This window comes from Hypanus sabinus, unplaced genomic scaffold (genome assembly GCF_030144855.1).
Source record: "Hypanus sabinus isolate sHypSab1 unplaced genomic scaffold, sHypSab1.hap1 scaffold_312, whole genome shotgun sequence".
Taxonomy (NCBI): Eukaryota; Metazoa; Chordata; class Chondrichthyes; order Myliobatiformes; family Dasyatidae; genus Hypanus; species Hypanus sabinus.
Window position 1 is genome coordinate 136,306 of NW_026781224.1, and position 23,371 is coordinate 159,676.

Genomic DNA, 23,371 nt, shown 5'->3' on the forward strand with positions numbered 1-23,371 from the left:
AATTGCACTTCCTTTGCAGAGCTTTATTTAAGGCAGCACAATATCTAATGGCATCATGTTCCCACACCAATTAACGGTATCCATTACAGAGAGAGTTAGCCAATCTCCACCTGACACAAGACACACGATCTCTTCCTCCAGATCCCTTAATCATCTCTCAGTGCAATACCGCAACTCGTAGAGGCACAAACAGGCGGGGTCAAATTCCAGATAAACTAACCATTTGTATTTAAGAATTTCAAAGCTTAAAGAATGAGATATTGTCTCAATATTTATGTGTCATAAAACACTATGCTGAAATTCATTTCCGTGCGGGTGTTCCGAGCAGAACAAAGACGTTCAGTTCACTCAGTGAAGAGAGATATGCAGACCCTCGGGTGCAGAGTACTGGAAGCTTATTGATTGGCAACAGATTTCCATTGATGTTACAATGAATAATCCAATGTTTTGAGCTTAGCACCTGTGGATCTCTTCACACTGTTCACCGTTTTTTGAACACTGATATCCGGAGATACAAGTAGCAGTTGAATTAAATCATACAATTCCCAGCAATGTATTCCATCTGCCACATTCTGATCGATTGTTCCAATGTGTCCAATTCCTGCTGCAATCGCATTGCTTCCTCAGCACTATCAACCCCTCCACCTATTTTCATATCATCTGTAAACTTCTCCAGAACGCCATCAATTGCACTATCTAACTCATTGACAAACAGTATGAAAATAGACTTTACTAATACTGATTCCTGAGGGTCACCACCAGATGTATTGTCATGATGAGAGAATAGGCTTGCGACTACTTCTAATTGAATGGAAACTTAAGTTCTGAAGCATTGGAGCGATAACGCCATCGCTGGTGTAATAACTGTTTTATTTTTGCACAAAAGATTTTGCTCTTTGCACTGGGGATCCAGGTCCCGCAAAGCTGGGTTCCTTGTGATGTAATGATGATTAACACCAAATGGTATGCAAGTTGGTTTCATCATCGGCTGAATATCTGCCATCTAAGATCGACTCGGCAGTCTTTCACTGAATCATAAAGGCGCAGCGAAATCGCAGAAGTGTTGTAATTGAAGATCGCACGTTTTATTTCGGTGAGACTCGTCAGTCTCGTTTCATTTTTTTATCTTCGTGCTTCATTTCTCGTGGGTTTATTTTTATAGATTCAAAATTTTGTGAATAATTTTCAGAGTTATATGCTGGATATCTCTTTCACCTCTGGATAATAATTATTCCAAACGCAAAATATAGATACCGCATGGATACAGCAAGGAAAATATGCTACCCGGTTATTGCAGCCATCGGAGACCCTGGTAAGGGTTATAACTTCTAAGTGTTGATCGGTCGGTGACATTGTATCTTCCTCGACATTCGTCCTATTTAATCAATTAATAGATGTATTTCTTTGTCCCCACTATTAAGTGTGCTGTAAACATTGAACTTCAAAATATGTAGAATGAAATGTTTTTAGACGTCGCTGAACGTCGCAGACTGGTGTGTGCAGGTCGCATTTACGTTGATTTACCGCAACATGTTTCACGGCTTAAACCATCGCAAGCTGATCGATGATTGGCATGGGCATTCTCGTTCGTTGTCACCGCAAATACAAGAGATTCTGCAAACGCGAGTGACCGAGAATAACAGACACATAAAGTGACCGAGGAGCTCAGCATCTCAGACAAATATGGCAGGATTTCACAAACTTTTATTTTTTATGTCATGTACCCCTGCCATTAACGGGTAAGTCCGCCAACACCAGGTTGGGGAGAACACACAATGCAAGAACGAGAAAGAATGGGTGGATGAAACATAACAGCAGGATGGGAGCAGAGAACCAATGATGAAGGTCGGACACGTCAACCAGATCGAGTTCTTCCAGTCTTATTTCCGCGTTACTCTGGTTTCCTCTATTGTGTGAGTGTCGTGGCGGCATCTTATGCTAATTATTTTACGTCTTTCCACGATGTCTTAACGCTTTCGAAATTCACTCAGTAACTTAATACAGTCTATTCTCTTACTGCTGACAACGATTGTTGGAACTGCTTCGTCCATTTCCGCTCTCACAGTTAGGTATCTTTCCGATCACACCAGGGGATCGCGCCCCTTTTGGATGCATTAGACCCCTACTATTAACCGTGGACCGCAGTTCGGGAGCTCCAAGTTCATTCGCTGAGCAGCATTAATTTCTGCATCATATCCGAATCGAGATTTGTCTCGTGGAGCGCATCAGCGAAATTAAAATGATGTGGCTGATAAGACGCCGTTTATTAATGTTTTTATTTCTTCAGTTTTATTTCTGAACTGAAGAAACAGTTCAGAGTCATCTCAGCTTGTGTTTGTGTCGTTCATGATGAGGCAGACGGGTAAACGTGATGGGTTTCCTCATGCAAAGCCATTCACAGTTTAGTCCATTCCGCAGGTGCTGCCTGGCCTGCTGGGTTCCTCAAGCGTGTTTTTCTGAATTAACCTGGAAGGTGAACTTTGAAAGTCGGACCTGGATAAGGATGGAATGCATCAGCAAAAGCGCACACTCGGTTCCACCCCTCTAACTAAAAGAATGTTCTAACTAAAAGAAGGTGAAGTTCCCCACATTCCACACGAACAATTTTAGACAAGACCTGGTCTGCAGTGCAATTTCAAACGGCGACATTTTCCCACATGTGTCGGTATAACGATGGCGATTTAGATTATAAATATTATGACGTATTGTAGTGTTAGAAGTGCAGTTTGACTGTATGTTATGCATGTCAGAACCCTACTTATTAATATTTTTCTTTTCGACAGTTAACCTGGTGGCGATCGTGATACTCAGCCGAGGAAAGTGTGGTCTCTCCAAAGGGATCACTCGGTATCTGGTGGCGATGGCCGTGGCCGATCTTGCGGTGGTGATTATCGAAGTCGGGTACTTCCAGACCGTCGAGGCGTACCGAGCGTACTGGCTGTTGCTTCCCCCTCCGTTCTGTTTAGTCCACTACGTCTTGTGTTACGTGTGTTTAGATTGTTCTGTGTGGCTGACTGTGGCGTTCACTTTCGATCGCTTTGTGGCCATTTGCTGTTCTAAGATTCAGGAAAAGGATTGTAATCCAAGAATTGCCGGAAGGGTTATTGACACAGTACGCGTCGTGTTCTGTTTAAAGAACGTTCCTTATTACTTCCTGCATCGGGAACCTGGAATTAATATTTGGGATGGGAAATGGCAGACCTGCTTGTCCAAGGCATTGCTTCCCTTGGTTCCTGGATTTGAATGGTTTTCCTGGATGGACCGTCTGCTGAATCCGCTGCTCCCTTTCTTCCTCATTTTCTTCCTCAACATCCTGACCGTCAGACGGATCCTGGCCTCCAGCCGAGTCCGCAGGGGTCTCCGGGGACATTGAACTGGCGAGAAGCAGCAGGATCCGGAGATGAAGAGCCGGAGACAGTCCATCGTTCTGCTCTTCACCCTGTCGGCGAGTTTCCTCATGTGCTGGGCGACAACCACGCTTGTCTTCATTTTGCTGCGGTGCCTCTACACGGACCTGGAAACGTCCATTCGGCTTTTCATGGCGCAACGGGCGGGAGCTGTGATTCAGCTTTTCAGTTGCTGCACAAACACCTTCATTTACGGCGTGACCCAGAGCAAATTCAGGGAGCAGCTGAAGATTGCGGCGCTCTACCCAGTGCATATGATTGCGAGCATGGGGAGGCGGTGTTTAACGCGCAGTTGACCGTGATGAAGTTCAAGAAAGGATGCGCCCGCATTTGTACGCACGTTTTTAATTGTCTTTTATTAAAATGTTTGTTTGTTTTTTTGTGCTGCCTGTTTGTGCAGAATTGCTATGCCGTTCCTTCCTGAGATATGTCTTTCCGGGATAAATCAAATTGCTCATCTATGTTGTTCACGGTACAAAATGCACTCACTGGCCGCTTATGACGTTCACGTGCACCTGCTCCTGTCCGTGAGCATCTACACAGTCAATCACGTGTCAGCACCTGAACACGTTACAGCAGGCAGACATGGAGGAGGGGATCAGTTCTTGCTCAGATCGGATCAATCGTCAGAATGGGGATGATAAAAGATCTGCGAACCTTTACTGATGGAAGTCGAATGGTCACCTGGAATGACTGTTACAGACAGAATGGGTGGTTTGGGTATCGCCGCAACGCCTGACGTCCGCAGATGTCCCACGCACAGCAGTCTAATTTGGAGATTACAGATAATGATGAGAGAAACAGAAATAAAGCATCCAGTTAAATGCGATTCTGAAAGCGTAAAAAAATAGACATGTGTTGTAACAATGGTGCGCAGAATACACCGAGTATTGACGGGGATGGGTTACAGCAACAGAGGGCGGCACTTAAATTCATCTGTATACTACAGAATGGGACACATACAAAGTGCTCGGCGAGCACAGCTGGGCAGGTATCTCCGTCGTGAGCAATAAGGAGCGAACGATTCGGGCCGAAGCACTCACGTCTTGCTACCCTATTCCAGGGCCCAGCGACACCACGGCAGAGGAGTGAGGCGGCAAACAGTCTGCTCACGTAGCCTGTGAAAGAGCCTAGGCATCCAGGACATAATATGCTTTATTATAATTAGATACATCTCCGCGGAGCACTCTCAGTGCCGCACACCTCCTTCTCATCCTGTAATCGGACAACCTCGAGGCGGTGATCCATAGAGACGCGGAGCGGGACGACATTCGGTTCCATTTCGCCGGTGGCAGGAATCACCGACGAAAGCGTTGAGGAGCATTGACACATCGGGGATTGGACTATTGCGTTTAGGAACTGTGGACTTAACTTTTTTTTTGTATTTTCTGTGTTATTCTTGCCCATTCCTTCGCTTTTAGTACAGGAAGAGTTTTGGTACTTGATGCTGTCGTTACATTCTGTCAGACAAATTTCCGTGCGTGGGGAAGGGTTCGGGAATGGAAATTTTGTGAGGGGGGAAGAGGGGTTCGGAGGTTGAGGATCGAGATACCTTTCTTTCTTTCTCTGTGCAGGAGGTGCATTTCAACTTTCTCACTGAACTACTTTCGTGGTCCCTCTCGGTTCGTGGCTGTTTAGGCGTTTCTCTTATTTTGTATCGATGCACCCTTTGATGGCAAATGAATCTGTGAGCCTTTGAAAATCCTAATAACTCATCACTTGTCACCACGCTTCCCGAATACTCAACCCTGTGTTGAACTGACTGGCATGTTATCACGGTTGCGTTGGGTTCAAGCTGTTTGCCATAGTGTTGAAGTCATTCGATAAATACAAGTTCATCCCTCGATAACATAACACAGAGCTTCTCCACATAAACGGGAGCGAGAAGGGTGGATTCTAAGTTGCTTCTGTTCCTGGGATTCCTTCGGTAATTCTGCCTCTCCGTGTCCGAACACGAATTGCCTGCTGTTTGCCTGCGCTCGTCTGTGCCGAAAAAAGGAGTGCCAGCCATTTGCTTTTACATTTTAAGTTAATTTGACATTTACGTAAATGCTCCGTGTCCAGAAGGGTTTGGCCTGCCGACTGCTCCTCCGTCCTCCCGGGCTGTTTGCTTGTGTTTACGCTGTCTCTGAACCGCTGATTGTTCTGTCCTCAATGTTCTATTCAAAATTCCGTTTTTAGCGCCGGTTGCCTGTGTCAATTTCCCCTGAGTTAACAGGAGTAGGACACTCCGCCGTCTGTGCTTTCCCGGCCGCGCTCATACCCTCTTACACATCCCTGCTCTGCCCAAGTCCCGCGATTAAACGCCAGAGGCTCATCCTCTCTTCCCGGCCTTCCTTGCAACCACTAATAAACGAACCTCTGGTAAAGTTACCAACGTGTCGGTGCCCTGCATTTTGGTTCGCTTTCTTCGCTCCTTACAGAATCAAGATGCCAAACTCTCTCTCTCTCTCTCTCTCCCTCTCTGTCCACACACACACACACACACACACACACACACACACACACACACACACCTCCCAAGTTTCCACTGTAAAGTGTAATGTAACCTTTGGGATTTTACAATATGGAGAATGCAATGCCTTCTCCTGTCGCTGAACGTCGAAGAATGTGTGTGCAAGTTGCATTTAAGTTGATTTATCGCTGCATGTTTTCAGCCGTAAATCATCACGAGCTGCTCGACAAGTGTCAGGGTGATTCTCATTCGCTGCCAACGCGAACATAAGAGATTCTGGAGAGGACATGATAACCGGCTGGGAGAAGAGAACCAATGCTGAAGGGTCTGGCCGGGCTCGGCAACCCTTTTACGTGTTTTCACAGATGCTGGCTGAACGAGTTTTTTCTTTCTTTTCATATTGCTTTGTTTTCCAGTATTGTGTGAGTGTAGTGACGGCATCTTATGCGAATTATTTTAAGTCATTCCACTATGTTCATAATCTCAGTTACAATTAGGTGTCCTTATGACTGCACCAGGGGATCACCTCCCATATGAACGCCGTAGACCCCGACTATTAACCGTGGTGTTACACGGTTCCACTCCACTACCTAACAGAACGTTCACAGAGTGTCACAGATCTCCACATACACAAACATTATACACGGACAATTTTAATCAAAACATGTTCTGTGGTGAAATTTCAAACGGCGACATTTTCCCTCTATGTGTCCGTCTAGCTGTTGCGATTTAGACTGTAGGTATTATGACAAGATGTATTGTGTTACGATTATCTTTTAAAATGCAGCTTGTGTTTAAGTTATGGATGTCAGAACAATTCTTTTTGTTTACACCAGTTAACCTAGTGACGATTGCGATACTCTGCCGAGGAAAGTGTGGTCTCTCCAAAGGGATCACTCGGTATCTGGTGGCGATGGCCGTGGCCGATCTTGCGGTGGTGATTATCGAAGTCGGGTACTTCCAGATCGTTGATACGTACCGAGCGTACTGGCTGTTGCTTTCCCCTCCATTCTGTTTAGTCCAATACGTCTTCTGTTACGTGTCTTTAGATTGTTCCGTTTGGCTAACTGTGGCGTTCACTTTCGATCGCTTTGTGGCTATTTGCTGGTCTACTATACAGACAAAATACTGCACTCCAAAAACTGCAGGCTTGGTTATTGGCACCATATGCGGGACTTCCTGTTTGAAGAACGTTCCTTATTACTTCCTGCATCGGCGGGTTGTTATTCCACTTTGGAGAGGGAAATGGGAAGGGCTCGTTTTACCTGGATCCTGAGTTCGAGTGGTTTTCCTGGATGTACCGTCTGTTAAATCCGCTGCTTCCTTTCTTCCTCATTTTGTTCCTCAATGTTATGACCGTCAGACAGATCCTGGTCTCCAGCCGAGTTCGCAGGGGACTCCGGGGACAGAGAAATGGCGGGACAGAGCAGGATCCGGAAACGAAGAGCCGGAGACAGTCCATCGTGCTGCTCTTCACCCTGTCGGTGAGTTTCCTCATCTGCTGGGCGACAACCACCCTGGTCTTCATTTTCCTGCGGTGCCTCTACACGGACCTGGAAACGTCCATCCTGCTTTTCATGGCACAACGGGCGGTAACGGTGATTCAGCTTTTGAGCTGCTGCACAAACACCTTCATTTACGGCATGACACAGACCAAATTCAGGGAGCAGCTGAAGATTGTGACGCTCTCTGCCGTTCAGAAGCTTGTTGACATGGGAAAGCAGCGTTGAACGCGCGGGTAACCATGAATAATGCACGATGGTTCTAAAAAGGATGCGTGCAGATGTCTGCACGTTTTTGATTTCCCTTCGTTAAAATGTTAACTGTATTGCTTGTTTGTCCGAAACTGTTCTGCCGTCCGTCTTGAAATATCTCTTTCCGCAATAAATGAAATTATGTGGCAATGTTGATCACGGTACAATGTGCACTCAGCGGCCGCTTATTACACTCACTTGTGCACCTGTCCATTTCCGTAAGCATCTATGTAGTCAATCACTTGCCTGCACCTGAGTATATTAAAACATGTAGATATGGTCAAGGTGATCAGTCCCTGGTCAGATCAGATCAAACGTCAAAATGGAGGAGAAAAGAGAACTTTACGACCTTCAACACGTACAGACAAGATGGATGAACTCAGCAGGTCGGTCATCGTCCGTTCAAACGAGCTGTCAGCGTTTCGGGCCGAGACCTTTCGTCATATATAGGGATCTGCCCCCTCCTTCTTCAGTCCTGACGAAGGGTCTCGGCCCGAAACGTTGACTGCTCATTTCAACGGATGCGACTGAGTTCATCCATCTTGTTTGTACATGTTGATTTGACAACAGCATCTGCAGTCTACTTTGTGTTTACTATCTTTAGGACCTTCACCGCTAAAAGTCTAATGGTCATCTGGAATGATTGTTAGTGCCAGAGTGGGTGGTTGGAGTATCTCAGGAGCGCCAGACGTCCGGGGATTTTCGCACACAGCAGTCTAATTTAGAGATTCCAGAGAAAGGCGAAAGAAACAGAAATCATCCGTTGACAGGCAGTTCTGAATGCGTAAATGCCTCTTTAGTGGGATTGGTCAGAGAAGAATGGTCAGAATGGTGTAAGGTGACAGGAAGGCACTGGTAACTCAGATACCCATTGGTCAGAACAACCGCGCACAGAATCGTATCTCTGCTCGCAGAATACACCGGGCCTTGTCGTGGTTGTGTTACGGCAGCAGAGGACTGCACTGGATTCCCCTGTGTAACCAAATATGTGGTCACCGAGTGCAATTACTTGCTGGTAGGTGATAACATGCCCAAAATGCTGGGTGAGCTCAGCAGGACAGGGATATACGTCGTGGGGGTTTCCAGCGATTCGAGCCGAGGCAATCTCTTCCTCCCTCCCTAATTCAGGGCCAAGCGATACCACGGGAGAGGGGTCTGGTGGCAACAGTCTGCGTTCGTGGCCTATGAAAGGACGTGGGCATCCAGGATATTTAACAGTGCCCAGGAGAATATCAGGGGAGTCCCGGAAACAACTCGATGCAATATGCTGCCAGGCATTTGACACACACATTACACCGAAAGTTTCACTGATCCTGCACAGTAATCCAGAAGGACACAGACCACAATGGCCTTCTCAAAGGTACAAATACCATTTTTTTTTACTGGAACAGAATAATGTTAATGAAAATATATATAAATATGCGCAGAGCCCTTTCACTGCGGCACAACTCCCATCCTCCCTGTCAGCTCGGACAGCCTCGAGGCGCTGAGACATCATGAGGTGGCGCGAACGTCGAGTTCATTTCCATTTCGCCAGAGAGAGCGTCCAGTAATCAGCGATAAAACGGTGAAAACTATTATTTCTAATCCTACTCAATAATGGATCATAATTTTAATGTAATTATTTCATCCAAATCCTGACTGACTCTGACCGCCAGATACTCTGGGGTAAAGTCAATGTAGTTGAAATGATCATAACACCTTAGTTTAATTTTTTTTCTATGATGCTTCCTTTAAAGATTTCAGACTTGATATTCTATGGGATAAGAAGAAGCCCTGAATTAAAACGTGTAAGATGTCTCTGTCCAGGGACATAGGTGGGCTCAGTCTACCAGACGTCAGGGCATATATATTAACCTTTGAAATGGCCAAGTTCCCTAAACATTGGGACAGGGCTGAAGTTGATTTACATTGGGTAGTTATAGAACAGAGCTTAGCTGCACCACATTCTCCCCTTAACATTCTCCCAGAATATGTGGAAAACAAGACTAATCTAAATCCTATACTACTTCATTGAAAGGTTGTTGGAGTACAATTCATAAAGCTTGGAGAATGTCACATTTAAATCAGTTATACTCCTCGCTCTGGGACAACCCTGCGATATGGATTGGAAAAAGAATGGTGCACTGGAAAGTATGGGAGATTAAATTTGTAAATACAATAGGTGAGCTCTATGAGAGTGGGATTTTTATGTCGTATGTAGATTTGCAGTGGAAATATACCTTCGCAGATAGAGGAAATTTCTGGAAGTATTTACAAATAAGACATAACGTTAGTAACATATTCAAGAATGGTGGCCCACAAAGTAACCCTTTAACAATAATTTACATTTCCACAGGAAGTTCATAAAGCATCAGTGTTTTATAAAATGTTCAAGCACTTTGTGGCTGAACCGTGTAACATTCTCAGATCAGAATGACAGAAGGATCTTGGAAGCGATATTGAAGACAATGAGTGGTCAAATATTTTATCAAATGTGGGTAGATATATGAGGGAAGTGAGTGAGAAATTTATTCCGTATAAGATAGTACAAAGATATTATTGGACACCAACTAGACTCTACAAAACGGGGATTGCTGATAATAATTTATGGTGGAAATGTAAAAATCATGTGGTTACATATTTTCACATGATTTGGGAGTGTTCCATGGTTCGTCTATTTTGGTGTAGAGTTCCTGATTTGTTGGGGAATTACTTGGGTCCTACACTGCGTCGGGTCTTGTGCTCATGGCCTTGTCTCCTGGGTAACAGGAGAATGATATCTAATGTAAACAATGACAAATTTACTATTTTAAAGGTGGGTCTCATCACATCTGCAAGAATATATTGAAAAACTGGGGGGGAAAATACAGATCTCCCAATGTGATGGAATGGACTGAGGAAATGGTTAAGATTTCATCATATGAACACATATTGGGAAGAATTTACAGTGAGGGAAAAGTGCAAGACGAGTGGGATCAATTTTGGTTGTATGCTAATTTAAACTTAAACTAGAAGGTTTTTTTTCTGCTTCTTGTTTTTCTGCGTTTTCCTGTTATGGGATGGCTGTGTCAATATGTTGTACTCTATCTGTTCTATGATATGCTGTGCTGCACTGTAAAATAAGATTTTTTTTTAATTGAATTACAAAAAAGGGTGGAAACGCAAGATTCTACAACGATGGCTGCCTTCATCTTGATCGATGCGAGAAGGGGACTGTGAGCGGAGTCACTGTGTGGCTCGCTGTGACAATCGGGTTAGGCCTCTAGGCTTGAATGGTTTCTCCTCTGTATATCCATCTCCTACTTATCCGTATTTCTGTCCAGACTCTGAAGTCAGTGGTGCTTCCAAGCAAGAGTTACACACTTTTAACTCATTGTTTTTTGTGAGCGCACTTCCAGTAAGAATTCAGAGCTTCGCATCTATATACATAACGACAGACGTTTCAGGCAAATATCCACATCACAATGCTTCCCGAAGACCGATCTCCATTCACTCGATGCTGAGATTCATTACCGAAGGAAGAGACACAGTTGTGTACATTACACATCGTGGATGCTTTTTTTTTTTGGATTCCATTCAAAAAAGCAACAGTTTTCCTTCCACCTTCATGAATCACTGACGCGAACATTAATTTTGTGTTCGTTACAGAGCTTCGTAACCTGGCAACTGTCCTCAAAAATGGCAAAAGCAGCGGGCAGGTAAGCAGTGTCTGTGCAGCGAACAGTAGGAACGTACATGGGTATGTCTAGCAAAACAAGGAATGTTTTATTTTAATTATAATGAAAGTGGGTCTGTATTTAATTGCGTTAATTTAATAACGTAAGACGTCGCTAATCACTGATTCATGCTCCTTATAGACAATTTTCATACACATTACGAAAGAGTGATATTGCAGAGATTTGCTGAGGAGCCGGTCGAAGCTAATCCAGAGGAGAGCGGTTCTGGTACTGGCGTGTTTCCATTTTCACAGGAATAAAGAGAGACGTCTACATGTACATGTCCCAAGTGGAGATGCTGTATTGTTGGCCGTCGCAAAGAGGAGACATCCAACAATGGCGCCATCTCTATGACGGAAACTGAAACGGATGGTCCTGCGATGCTTTGATCGGTCACCAGACGCTATTACCAGGGTTCGTTAATTGATAAGTACCGACTGAGCAAGGCCAACTGAAGATCTTCCGATCTAAGACGTCGATCCAGTGGAAAAATAAATTAAATTTAAGTTTTGAAATTTTATCTATCATTCTGGAGACGCCTTGGTTAGGATGTGAAATGGTCACATTGACATGATTGGCTACGTGTGCTCCTTAGGTGGGAAGAGCCTGCTGCTCTATTATACTTCAAAATAAAGCTAAAATAAAATATTTCCATCTCTTCATTAATATTCAATTGTTTCTTAGTTGTATCATTGTTTCTTATTATACAGTTCTTTATTGGACAGCCAGTCCCTCATTAAACTTTCAGAATCCCATCACAACCTCAATGAGGGCGAATTAAACCCGCCGACGCTCCCTCTGTTCTAGAACTACCGAATTATCCGCATACTTCGCACCTTGACCTGTTCTCCAAGCAGTTACAAATAGTGCATTCCGGGGCATTGTATCAACAATCAAAAACTCGTCAATGTCCATTTTGTTCTATCTTAATCCCACCCCCGCAACACACACACGCCACAGGCCCACAACACGTGCGCTCTGTGCCGCAGCAATTAAAATAGACCAGTTTCCATCCCATTGCGCCGTTAGCGATGGATTTAACGAGCTTCATCCAAAATCTTGTAAAGAGGTTGGGTAAATAGAATAGCGAAAATGTTGTGCATTATCACTGATCAATATTGAACTCACTAAGTGCTGAGGTTCATACCGATTTCCACAACAAGACAGGCTCCCCAAAGCGGAATTATTATTATTATTATTATTATTATTATTATTATTATTATTATTATTATTATTATTATTATTATTATTATTATTATTATTATTATTATTATTATTATTATTATTATTATTATTATTATTATTATTATTATTATTATTATTTCATTATTGATTATTTGACTAATAATTTCGTATTTAATATTCGGCAGGTAGATTACACTGACATCAATACAAATCTGCCAAGTGATTGCGTTTGTTGTATGTTATCCAAAGTGAGGCCATATCAAACTGTGATCAGGAGCTTCCAAGTTTTGACAGCGAATAACATCCATTAAGTTGAGTCTTTCTGATTCGTTTCTTAATCGGAAAGACATTTAAATATTCTCCGTCATTTCCTGCAATGAAAACGATGAGCCAAAGAGGAAATGCAATATAACACTTTGGCCTCAGATGAAGTCCTTTGTATTTTATCGTCATACGGGTTGGCGGAGAGGCACCGCTGTGAGAATTCCACAAACCAGCAGCAGGAATGCACTGTCCGCATCCAGAACACGTTCGTCTATAGGAATAATATCGTTTACGCCATACGCAACACGGAAATTTCCTGTAGGAATTCTCAGTTTAAACTCTACCACGTTATGAAATTGAAGCACAGCAGTCTGAGGCCACGCAGCACGTGACAGGAGATTTGATCCCGTAATAGGACACTCTAAGTACATTATTTCCTCCTTACTCTCCATCTCCCCACCTGAAAGCAAATACAAGACTCATAGTTAAAAGTGAATTTATTATCAAAGTAGGCGTAATGCTTATGTCACCAAGTACTACTGGAGATTCACTTTGTTGTGGGTATTCACAGTGGAACAAATAACAACGTAATATTTTTTTTAAATAGCATAAAAACAACGACTGACATCCAATGCCGATGTTCAAAGGCAGGCAAAATGTGCAAATGTGTAAAGAATCAATTATAATAAATACAGAAACAAGAATAAAAACATGAAAATCAGTCCATGTGTTGAGTTCAGTGATCAGTTCATTTCTAGTGAGTGACGTTATCCACGCTGGCTCAGGAGCCGGATGTTTGACGGGCAATACCTGCTTCTCAACCCGTTGTTGAGGGACCTGTACCTCCATGCGGAAGGGCAGAATGCATGACCTTGTTGGTTGGAGACGGTGAGGTTGCATAATGCTCTGTTGTAGGAGAACACTTTGTACATGTGCTCAGGGTTTGGGAGGGCTTATTCTGTGGTGAGCCGGGCTACATTCATAATATTTTTTGTTTGTACCTCTTCACACACTGGATTTTCCCTACTTGGCCGTGATGCAAATTCCACCACAGCCTAGTATAGTCAATTATTCCCTTCCTTCTTACACGCTTCCATTCATGAAGTTACTCTCTCACTCTTGTTCCAATTTTCTTTTCTCCAGCGATGTCTCCTTCATGATATCCAACACCCTCAAAAATCTCTATCTTTACCCGTCCTGGTATCACCCCACAGTGTTTGTATTCTGAGCAGCGCAGCCTCTTCTTTAAGCTTTCGGTCACTCCTTTCGTTCTCGGCATTATTGCCACTGTCCGGCACACCTTGCTTTCACACGTACCCTCTCCACAATTATTTTACGCCTCTGATTTCTAGCTCTTTCACTCTCTCTTCTTTCTCTCCCCTCCTATTCTCGCGCTCTCCGCTGCCCGTCCCTAGCACGAGCATTTTTCCCCTCACTTTCCGCCGATTTACCGACATTCTAATACTCGACCGGCTTTCCCTTACCGTCTCGCTCACTTTCTCCTACCGTTACCGTCTCCCTTTGACCTTCCGCCACTGCCGCCTCGCTTCCAGTCTGTCGCCCCTTGTATATGCATGTTCATATCTCGCCGACTCCTCTACAGCCCCACAAAGTATTTCCTTCTGCACTTCAACCTGCAGAGGCTCGTCATGTCAGATTATATCCATGTCCTATGCACATTTGCGCTCTTTCTCCTTCAATTCGAGAACAGAACACAGAACAGTGCATCACAGGAACAGGTACTTCGGCACTCAATGATATTCTGCATCAATACGGTGAGTTATTAAATGTTAAGCTACGCCAACATTTTCTGCCTCCAAAATGCCCCCACCCTTATATTAATTTCACATTGATATCCCCATGGAAACGTCTCTTATAATCACTGATATCTCCGTCTCAACCAACACCACAGGAAGCGCCTTCCAGACCCCGAACTGATTCTGTGTCAATCAACCTGCGCCTTACGTCTCGTTAGATGTTTTCACCTATCACCTGAAACAAGAACATACACTCTGATATGAGAGATGCATTGTGAAACAGGTTACTGCCTGTCTATTCCATTTATGAATCTGTCACACTTATTAAATCTCTAGTACACCCACTTCTAGTCTGCACCTTTCACCATGGGTGCGGGGAGTAACAATGCAATAGTTTATTTACAATTGTGCATAAAACTTATTAAACACGAGAAAATCTGCAGATGCGGGAAATTCAAGCAACAGACACAAAATTCTGGTGGAACGCAGCAGGCCAGGCAGCATCTATTGGAAGAGTGCTTCTCCCTCTAGATCAGGCATGGGCAAACTACGGCCCGCGGGCCATATGCTTTTTAAGCTTTTTAATCCGGCCTGCAGAACTTGATGAAATTATATTAATAAACTTTGTTAACGTTTTTTTTCCCGCAATTCTGGCGTTTTCCCAATAGATGACTCCACATTTGCGCTTTACTCTTTGTTCGGCTCGACCTATTTGTGTGAACAGGCGTTCAGCGTCATGAACATCAACAAAGCCAGCCACAGATCCAAGTTAACTGACCAAAACCTCAGATCCATCCTGAGAATCGCCACAACAAAACTAAATCCAGACTTTGATGCGCTGGCTAAAAAGGGAAACCAACAACACTGTTCCCACTGAAATTAAAAATAAGTTTCTTCGTTGTGTTATGTAAAAAATGCATTTGAAAATATTTTTTTTCAATAAGCCTTACATGTTACATGTCATTTCTGTTAAGTGATGGACATGTGTAGTGCGCAGGTGCACGTACGTTCTCAAAATAAAAAAAATGTGCTCCAGATCAAATAACGCGCTCCGCATACTGGCGCTGTCACTGTTCTGTCTTTGTGCTGGTCGTTGTTGAGTTTTGTCACAGGGGACAATTGAATAAGAAGGAGCAGGACAAGTAGACCTGCATCTCCTACCGTTTTTGAAATAAAGACAGTCAGGAGAAGAGTGATGATGATAATATCTTGAAGGATAACAGAATTTTCAGTGCGTTAAAATAATAACTGTTGCTATTAAAAAAAGCTGTCTTTTATTCATTTAATTTTCAGTGTTTTAAAAGTCATTTCAATAAATAGCTAAATACCATGGGACTTCAAAGACAGATATTTTGTTGTAATGCATTTGTTCATTTTCAATTGAAATTAAAGCACATGTTTTCTACATATCCCATGATATTTTATTTTCTCTTATGAGGTGTATTACCAAAACACTCCGTCCATCTGCTCCTGGTCCTGCCCCCCTGTCAAATTTTAGAGCCCTTTGTGCCCCACAAGTCAAAAAGTTTGCCCACCCCTGCTCTAGATGCTGCCAGGCCTGCTGCGTTCCACCAGCGTTTTGTGTCTGTTGCTATCATACCTCCCGGGCCACGATGCAAACTTCATTGTGAAAAGCGCAAAGTACAAACCACATGGGACATACAGAAAGAACAGCAATTACTTAAATTTACGTCAGCATTTCGGGAGTTGCTGGTGTTACGTACTCATGATACATGACAGTGGTACCCTTGTCACGTGACAGGGGTTGAAGCTGTACTGGAGTTGAGGTAGGGTCTTGTGATGGTGGAGTGACGTCATTTTCCCGCCAGTAGAGATCATGTGACAGGGTTTTTTTTACAGCTTATAAAAGGAAGACCCCACCCTGTGAGGAGGGGCAGTTCGTGGCAGGATTTGCCACGTTGACTTCATGCCACTGCGTGATTTAATGTGATGACGCAGTTTAGTTGAAAGATGAAATTTTATCTAATGCCTAAAGTTTCAAAGGTCATTGCCAGCAGTTTCTTTACAATACTGCTAGTTTGAGAATCAGTGGAGAGTGAAGATCGGAGTTCGGGAGTTAAAGATTGAGGAGAATATGTTTCGACGGTGAAACAGGTTCGACCTTAGTTAATCCTTATTTGAAAGGAATTCGTTGACTGTTCTCGTGTTAATCTCTGCGGGATAGCAGAAGATTGAGGACAGTATGATAAAGGAAAGGTCAGTGCCTTTAAGCCGTTTCGTTACGTTTCGTAAATTCTTCGTGGGAAAAGTTCGACGTCGGGGATCGAAGCAAAACGTGAAAGAGAATTTAAATCGTCTTATAAAGTCTCTCCTTTTAAATGAACTGTGAGCATTTCGAACTTTTGGCAATACTACTTTAAAGAACTGTTTTTTGCAACATTGCTTTAAGAACTGTTTAAGCTGCCGCACAGCAGCTGATTTCCGCTTACGTTAGCGTTTGTTTACTTTTGGTGGGTTTGTTTTCAGTGTGTAATAAACGTGCTGTTTGTTGTATAACCCCTTGCCGAACTCATATATTTATTTTTGCCGGAATACGTAGCATGAATATGGGGGCTCGTCCGGGATTGAATCAATTTGTGATAAAAATGCTTGCTAACTTTTGAATCGGTGTTTTGAAAAAGGGGAATACTCGATTCTTTTGTTTGATTGGCTCGTGAGTACTATTCGACAACAATGAATATTGTTGAGTTTCTGTTTTTGCTAGATGCGGAGTTGTTGGCGAAGGCGAAAAAAATTGAGGTATCTCTGATAGCTCGTAGATTGCAACTTAAAGATATTTTGACGTCTATATCAAAGGCTGTAATAAAGAGAAAAATCGTGTCACACGATGTGGAATCGGGTGTTTTTGATTATTCGGTTTTAGAGTCGTTTCCAATAAGTAATCTGGAGATGCAGTTGCAAATCGAACAAATGAAATTGGAGCGTTGTAAATTGGAGGCTGTTCAAAAGACGAGGGATTTTGAATATGCAATGTCGGAATTAAGGTCTGGGAATCAGTCTTCTGGTTTTAGAAAACCGTTTGTTGCTAGTCAAGAATTTAAATTGGTCCCTCCATTTAGTGAAACAGAAGTGGAAAGATATTTTCAACATGTTGAAACTATTGCTCGGATGTCAGAGTGGCCGAAAGATAAATGGTCAGTGTTGTTACAGAGTGTAATTAAAGGTAAAGCACAACAAGTTTACACAGCTTAAACTGCTGCACAAGCACTTGATTATGATATTGTGAAAATGCATATTCTGAACGCATACGAATTAGTCCCAGAAGCTTATAGGGAAAGATTCAGAAGTTTGAAAAAATCTGTGGAAAAATCTTATGTGGAATTTGCCTGTGATAAAGCTGTGTGTTTTGAAAGATGGGTTTCTTCTAAAAATGTAAAAGGGGACTATGATACATTGAGAGAGCTGATTTTAATGGAGGAATTTAAAAGAAGCATTCCTGTTGAAGTAAGGGCCTACTTAAATGAGAGGGATACTGATAAATTGTAGGACTGTGCTAGATTAGCCGATGAGTATGTTCTAATCCATAAGAATAAAGTTCCTCAGGTCAGAAATTTTAAGAGGAAAAATAACATGGAGACTCGAGGTAAATCAGAAATTAAATCAGAAGTTAATGAGAAAGGTAAGGAGGAAGAAAAACCTTTGTAGGAAAGACAGTTTGGTCTTATTGGTAACTATTGTAAGAAGCCTGGTCATGTAATAGCTAACTGTTTCAGGTTGAAAAAGGAGAAGGAAGCAGTTCCAGATGTTTGTGTGCAACATACTGAAGCACCTGTAAAGTTACACTGTTTGATAAACACAAATGAGGCTTTGTTAGAGTCTGACCAAGTTAAAAATGGATATGATCATTTTATAACTGAAGGGTTTGTATCCTTGAAAGAAGAATCTACTCTGGTGCCAATAAAAATCCTTAGGGATACTGGAACTTCTCAATCACTGATGTTAGACAGTGTGTTGAAGTTTAATGGAGAGTCTGATACTGGTGAGGTAAATTACGTAAGAGTTGTTGGGAGTGATTTTATGTCTGTACATTTACATAAAGTAAATTTAAAGTCAGGGTTAGTTACAGGATTTGTTAAAGTAAGATTGCAGCATAGCTTCCCTGTGAAGGGTATTTCTTTATTATTAGGTAATGACTTGGCAGGTGGAAAAGTTTCTCCTGAAGTGCATTTGTCAATGGAGTCAGAGGAACCAGAGTTGAATTCTAACACAGAATCTTCCTGTGTTGTGACTAGAGCTATGTCTAAAAACATTGATGCGCAGAATGAGGTTGTTACTCAGGACTGTTCAACTCAGGATTCGAGTTTTGAGGATGTGTCAGAGACTTTCTTATCTTCGTTGTTTGAACAAGATTTTTGGAGTAAGTCTGACTATGAAGATTTATCTCTGTCTCGGAAGGAGATGATAGCCGAGCAGAATAGAGACCCTGAGATTATAAAATTAAGAGAGCAAGCTTTACTAGGTAGTGAAATTGAGAAAGTGCCAGTAGGATATTACTTGGGAAAAGGAGTGTTGATGAGGAAGTGGAGATCGCCTATAATTCCTGCAAGTGAGGATTGGAATATTGTTACCAGGTAGTTGTCCCGAAAGTTTATCGGAATGAGATTTTGACTTTAGCTCATAGTATGCCTGTAGGTGGACGGACATCAAGTGGTAAGGAAAATTATGGACAAGATCTTAAAACATTTTTACTGGCCTGGTCTAAGAAAAGATGTGACGATGTTTTGTAAAACGTTCTATACTTGTCAAATTGTGGGTAAAACAAATTAGGTTACACCAGTAGCTCCATTACAACCTATTCCAGTATTTGGTGAACCGCTTTCTAAAGTTAATGTAGATTGTGTTGGTCCATTACCAAAGACAAAAACTGGTTATCAGTATTGGTTGACTATCATGTGTACTTCGTCTAGGTTTCCAGAGGCAGTACCACTTAGGAATATAATATATATGTGACAAAGGCTCTTATAAAATTCTTTACTTATTTTGGATTACCTAAGGAAATACAAACTGATCAAGGCAGTAATTTTATGTCTGGATTGTTTCAACAGATAGTTTATAAATTAGGAGCTAACCAAATCACTTCGTCTGCATACCATCCAGAATCGCAAGGTGCCTTGGAGAGGTTTAATTCTACCCTCAAGAATATGATTAGGACATATTGTGTGGAAAGTTAAAGTGATTGGGATGAGGGTATAAACTTACTATTATTTGCAGTAAGGGAATCGGTATAGGGTTCTTTAGGTTTTAGTCTATTTGAACTTGTGTTTGGACATAGAGTTAGAGGACCTTTAGCTTTATTGAAAGAACAATGGATTAGGAAGGAAGTACACACTAATTTGTTGGACTATGTTTTGAAATTTAAGGACAGGTTACATAAAGCTTGTAGCTTAGCCAAGGAAAATTTAAAGTTGGCTCAGGAGAAAATGAAGACTTGGTATGATAAAGAGGCTAGGATGAGGATGTTTAAGCCTGGAGATAAGGTGTTGGTTTTTTCCAAGTGCAGACAAATCGTTTACAAGCTAGATTTCATGGTCCTTATGAAATTGTGTCTAAAATCAATGATGTGGATTACTTGATAAAATCTCCAGATCGTAGAAGGTCAACACAACTTTGCATTATAAATATGATAAAACCCTATTTTGAGAAATAATCTGATACTGTGAATGTTGTGGTTAGTGAGAATGAGTTTGATTTAACTAGGAACATGATAGATGATTCATCTGACTTTCATTCTAAATCCAAAATGGTTTCTGTTAGGTTACTAAATTCAACCATTCTGGAAAATATTGATGAGAAATTAGCACATTTACAGCTAGAGCAGGAACAACAGATGAAGGAATTATTTTTTAAATACAAGGAGTTGTTTCCAGATGTTCCGAGAAGGACTACTATAGCTCCACATGATGTAGATGTTGGAGATGCCAAACCTATTAAACAACATCCAAATAGGATGAACATAGAAAAATGTGAACTTGCTGAAACAGAAATTGAATATATGTTAGAGAATAATATTATTAGACATTCTAATTCGAATTGGAGTTCGCCATGTGTTATGATGCCAAAACCAGATGGCAGTATTAGGTTTTATACGGACTATAGGAAGGTGAATGCTGTAACGAAAACAGATGCATATCCAATTCCTAGAGTAGATGATTGTGTAGATAAAGTTGGAAAGGCAAAGTTCCTTGCGAAGATTGACTTATTGAAAGGGTATTGGTGTGTTACATTAACGGACAGAGGCAGAGAGATTTCTGCATTTGTAACTCCATCTGGGTTATATGAGTATAATGTTCTTCCATTTGGGATGAAGAATGCTCCGGGTACTTTCCAGAGCATGATTAACTCTGTGATTCATGGATTGAAAGACACTGATGCTTATATTGATGATTTAGTGACAGGAAATGATACTTGGGAAGCACACAATATTGCGGTGGAGAAATTGTTTGAAAGGCTTTCAAAAGCTAACTTAACTATTATTTTAGCTAAGAGTGAAATTGGACATGCCACTGTGACTTACCTTGGTTACGTTGCGGGTCAAGGTAAGGTAGCTCCTGTTCAGGCAAAAGTTCGGGCAATTTTAGAGATTCCCACTCCAACGGGGAAAAAAACTCTCAGAAGATTCTTGGGAATGGTAGGATATTATCGAAAATTTGTAAGAATTTTTCTAATGTTGCCCTTCCAATAACTAACCTTCTGCAGAAGAATGTGAAGTTTGTGTGGACAGTGCCTTGTCAAGAAGCATTTGAATAATTGAAAATAATGATATGTCAACAACCTGTTCTTAAGGCACCTGACTTCGAAAAACCTTTTCATTGGCTGTGGATGCTAGTGATGAGGCTCCAGGAGCAGTATTAATGCAAAAGAATGAGGGTGATGAGGTTGATCATCCAGTAGCTTCCTTTTCTAAGAAATTTAATAAGCATCAAAGAAGCTATTCGACAATAGAGAATGAATAGTTATCTCTTGTTTTACCTTTGGAATATTTTGAGGTATATGTTATTGTTTACACTTCTTGTTTACACTGATCATAATCCGTTAGTTTTTCTGAGTAAGATGAAAAACAAAAAACAGAAGATTATTAAATAGGAGTTTGATGTTACAAGAGGACAATATTGTGATAACTCATTAAAGGTGAAGATAATGTGGTTGCTGATTGTCTATCTCGATGTTGAATGTACAAGTCAATTTTTTTATGGAGTGTTTTTTTTTATTGTAACACTCCTACTGTATTGTGAGTTATAAGCTGTTATATGATGGTATTGTTTATTATGTATGTTATAAAATATATACATTTGTTTTTTTTCTGTAAGCAATTGTTAAAAATTTTTGTTCTTGTCAGACCAAAAATGTTTTTTAGGTGGGAGGTGTTACGTACTCGTGAAATGACAGTGGTACCCTGGTCACGTGACTGGGTTTGAAGCTATACTGGACTTGAGGTAATGGTCTTGTGATGGTGGAGTGACGTCATTTTCCCGCCAGTACAGATCATGTTTCACGGTTTTTTTTTACATTTTATAAAAGGAAGACCCCACCCTGTGAGGAGGGGCAGTTCGTGGCTGGATTTGCCAAGTTGACTTCATGCCACTGCGTGATTTAATGCGATGACGCAGTTTAGTTGAAAGATGAAGTTTTATCTAATGTCTAAAGTTATAATGTCTAAATGTCTAATGTCTCAATCAGTGGAGAGTGAAGATCGGAGTTCGGGAGTTAAAGATCGAGGAGAATCTATTTCGACAGTGAAACTGGTTCGACCTTATTTAACCCTTATTCGAAAGGAATTCGTTGACTCTTCTCGTGTTAATCTCTACTGGATAGCAGAAGATTGAGGACAGTGTGATAAAAGAAAGGCCAGTGCCTTTAGGCGGTTTCGTTTCGTTTCGTAAATTCTTCGTGGGAAAAGTTCGACGTCGGGGATCGAAGAAAAACAACGTGAAAGAGAATTTAAATCGTCTTATAAAGTCTCAACTCTTCAATGGACTGTGAGCATTTCGAACTTTTGGCAATACTACTTTAAAGAACTGTTTTTTGCAACATCGCTTTAAGAACTGTTTAAGCTGCCGCACAGCAGCCGATTTCCGCTTACGTTAGCGTTTGTTTACTTTTGGGGGGTTTGCTTTCAGTGTTCAATAAAAGTGTTGTTTGTAACAAAAACGCTTGCCGAACTCATATATTTATTGTTGCCTGAATACGTAACACTATGTATTATGGTTTTCTGTTCTCATCGAATCTATGTTGTCCCTCCTCCATCCTGAGGGAGAACTCATCTTGTAACGTCGGAAAGAGAATGGTACATAAATTGAAATATTTGGTCACTGGGATGTCCCACTGGTGGCTGATTGTGTGAAGGTGCACGACGAAGCGGTTCCCTGGATAACGACGATCAATGCACGGAAACCGCATCGCGAACAACGGACACAATGTCCGACCCAGGTGTTGCCTCACCTGGAAGAACGGCCTTGGCTCTAAGTGGAGGAGAGCGAGTAAGTGTATGAGCACATTGAACAATCTAAATTTTATGTTTTCCAATGATAAGTAATCACATCCCGGGCAATATCTAAATCACAACACACTCATTTCGGAACACCTGAGCAGCCTGCGCACATACCTCCTTAACCTGTCCACTAGCACGTGCATTAAACTGTGCGAGAAAATCTTTCGACCATCATTCCGATCCAAAACTACTGCACGGTGGCAATGATGCTGCTTCTGTTAGTTAACAACTCCTTTTGCTCCAGCAAGCCGTCAGGTTCTGAATTCTTGTTCTGTACGGATACAATTATCACCTTGATTCATTGTTTATTTTCAAACAATTTAATGACTATTTATGAACCGC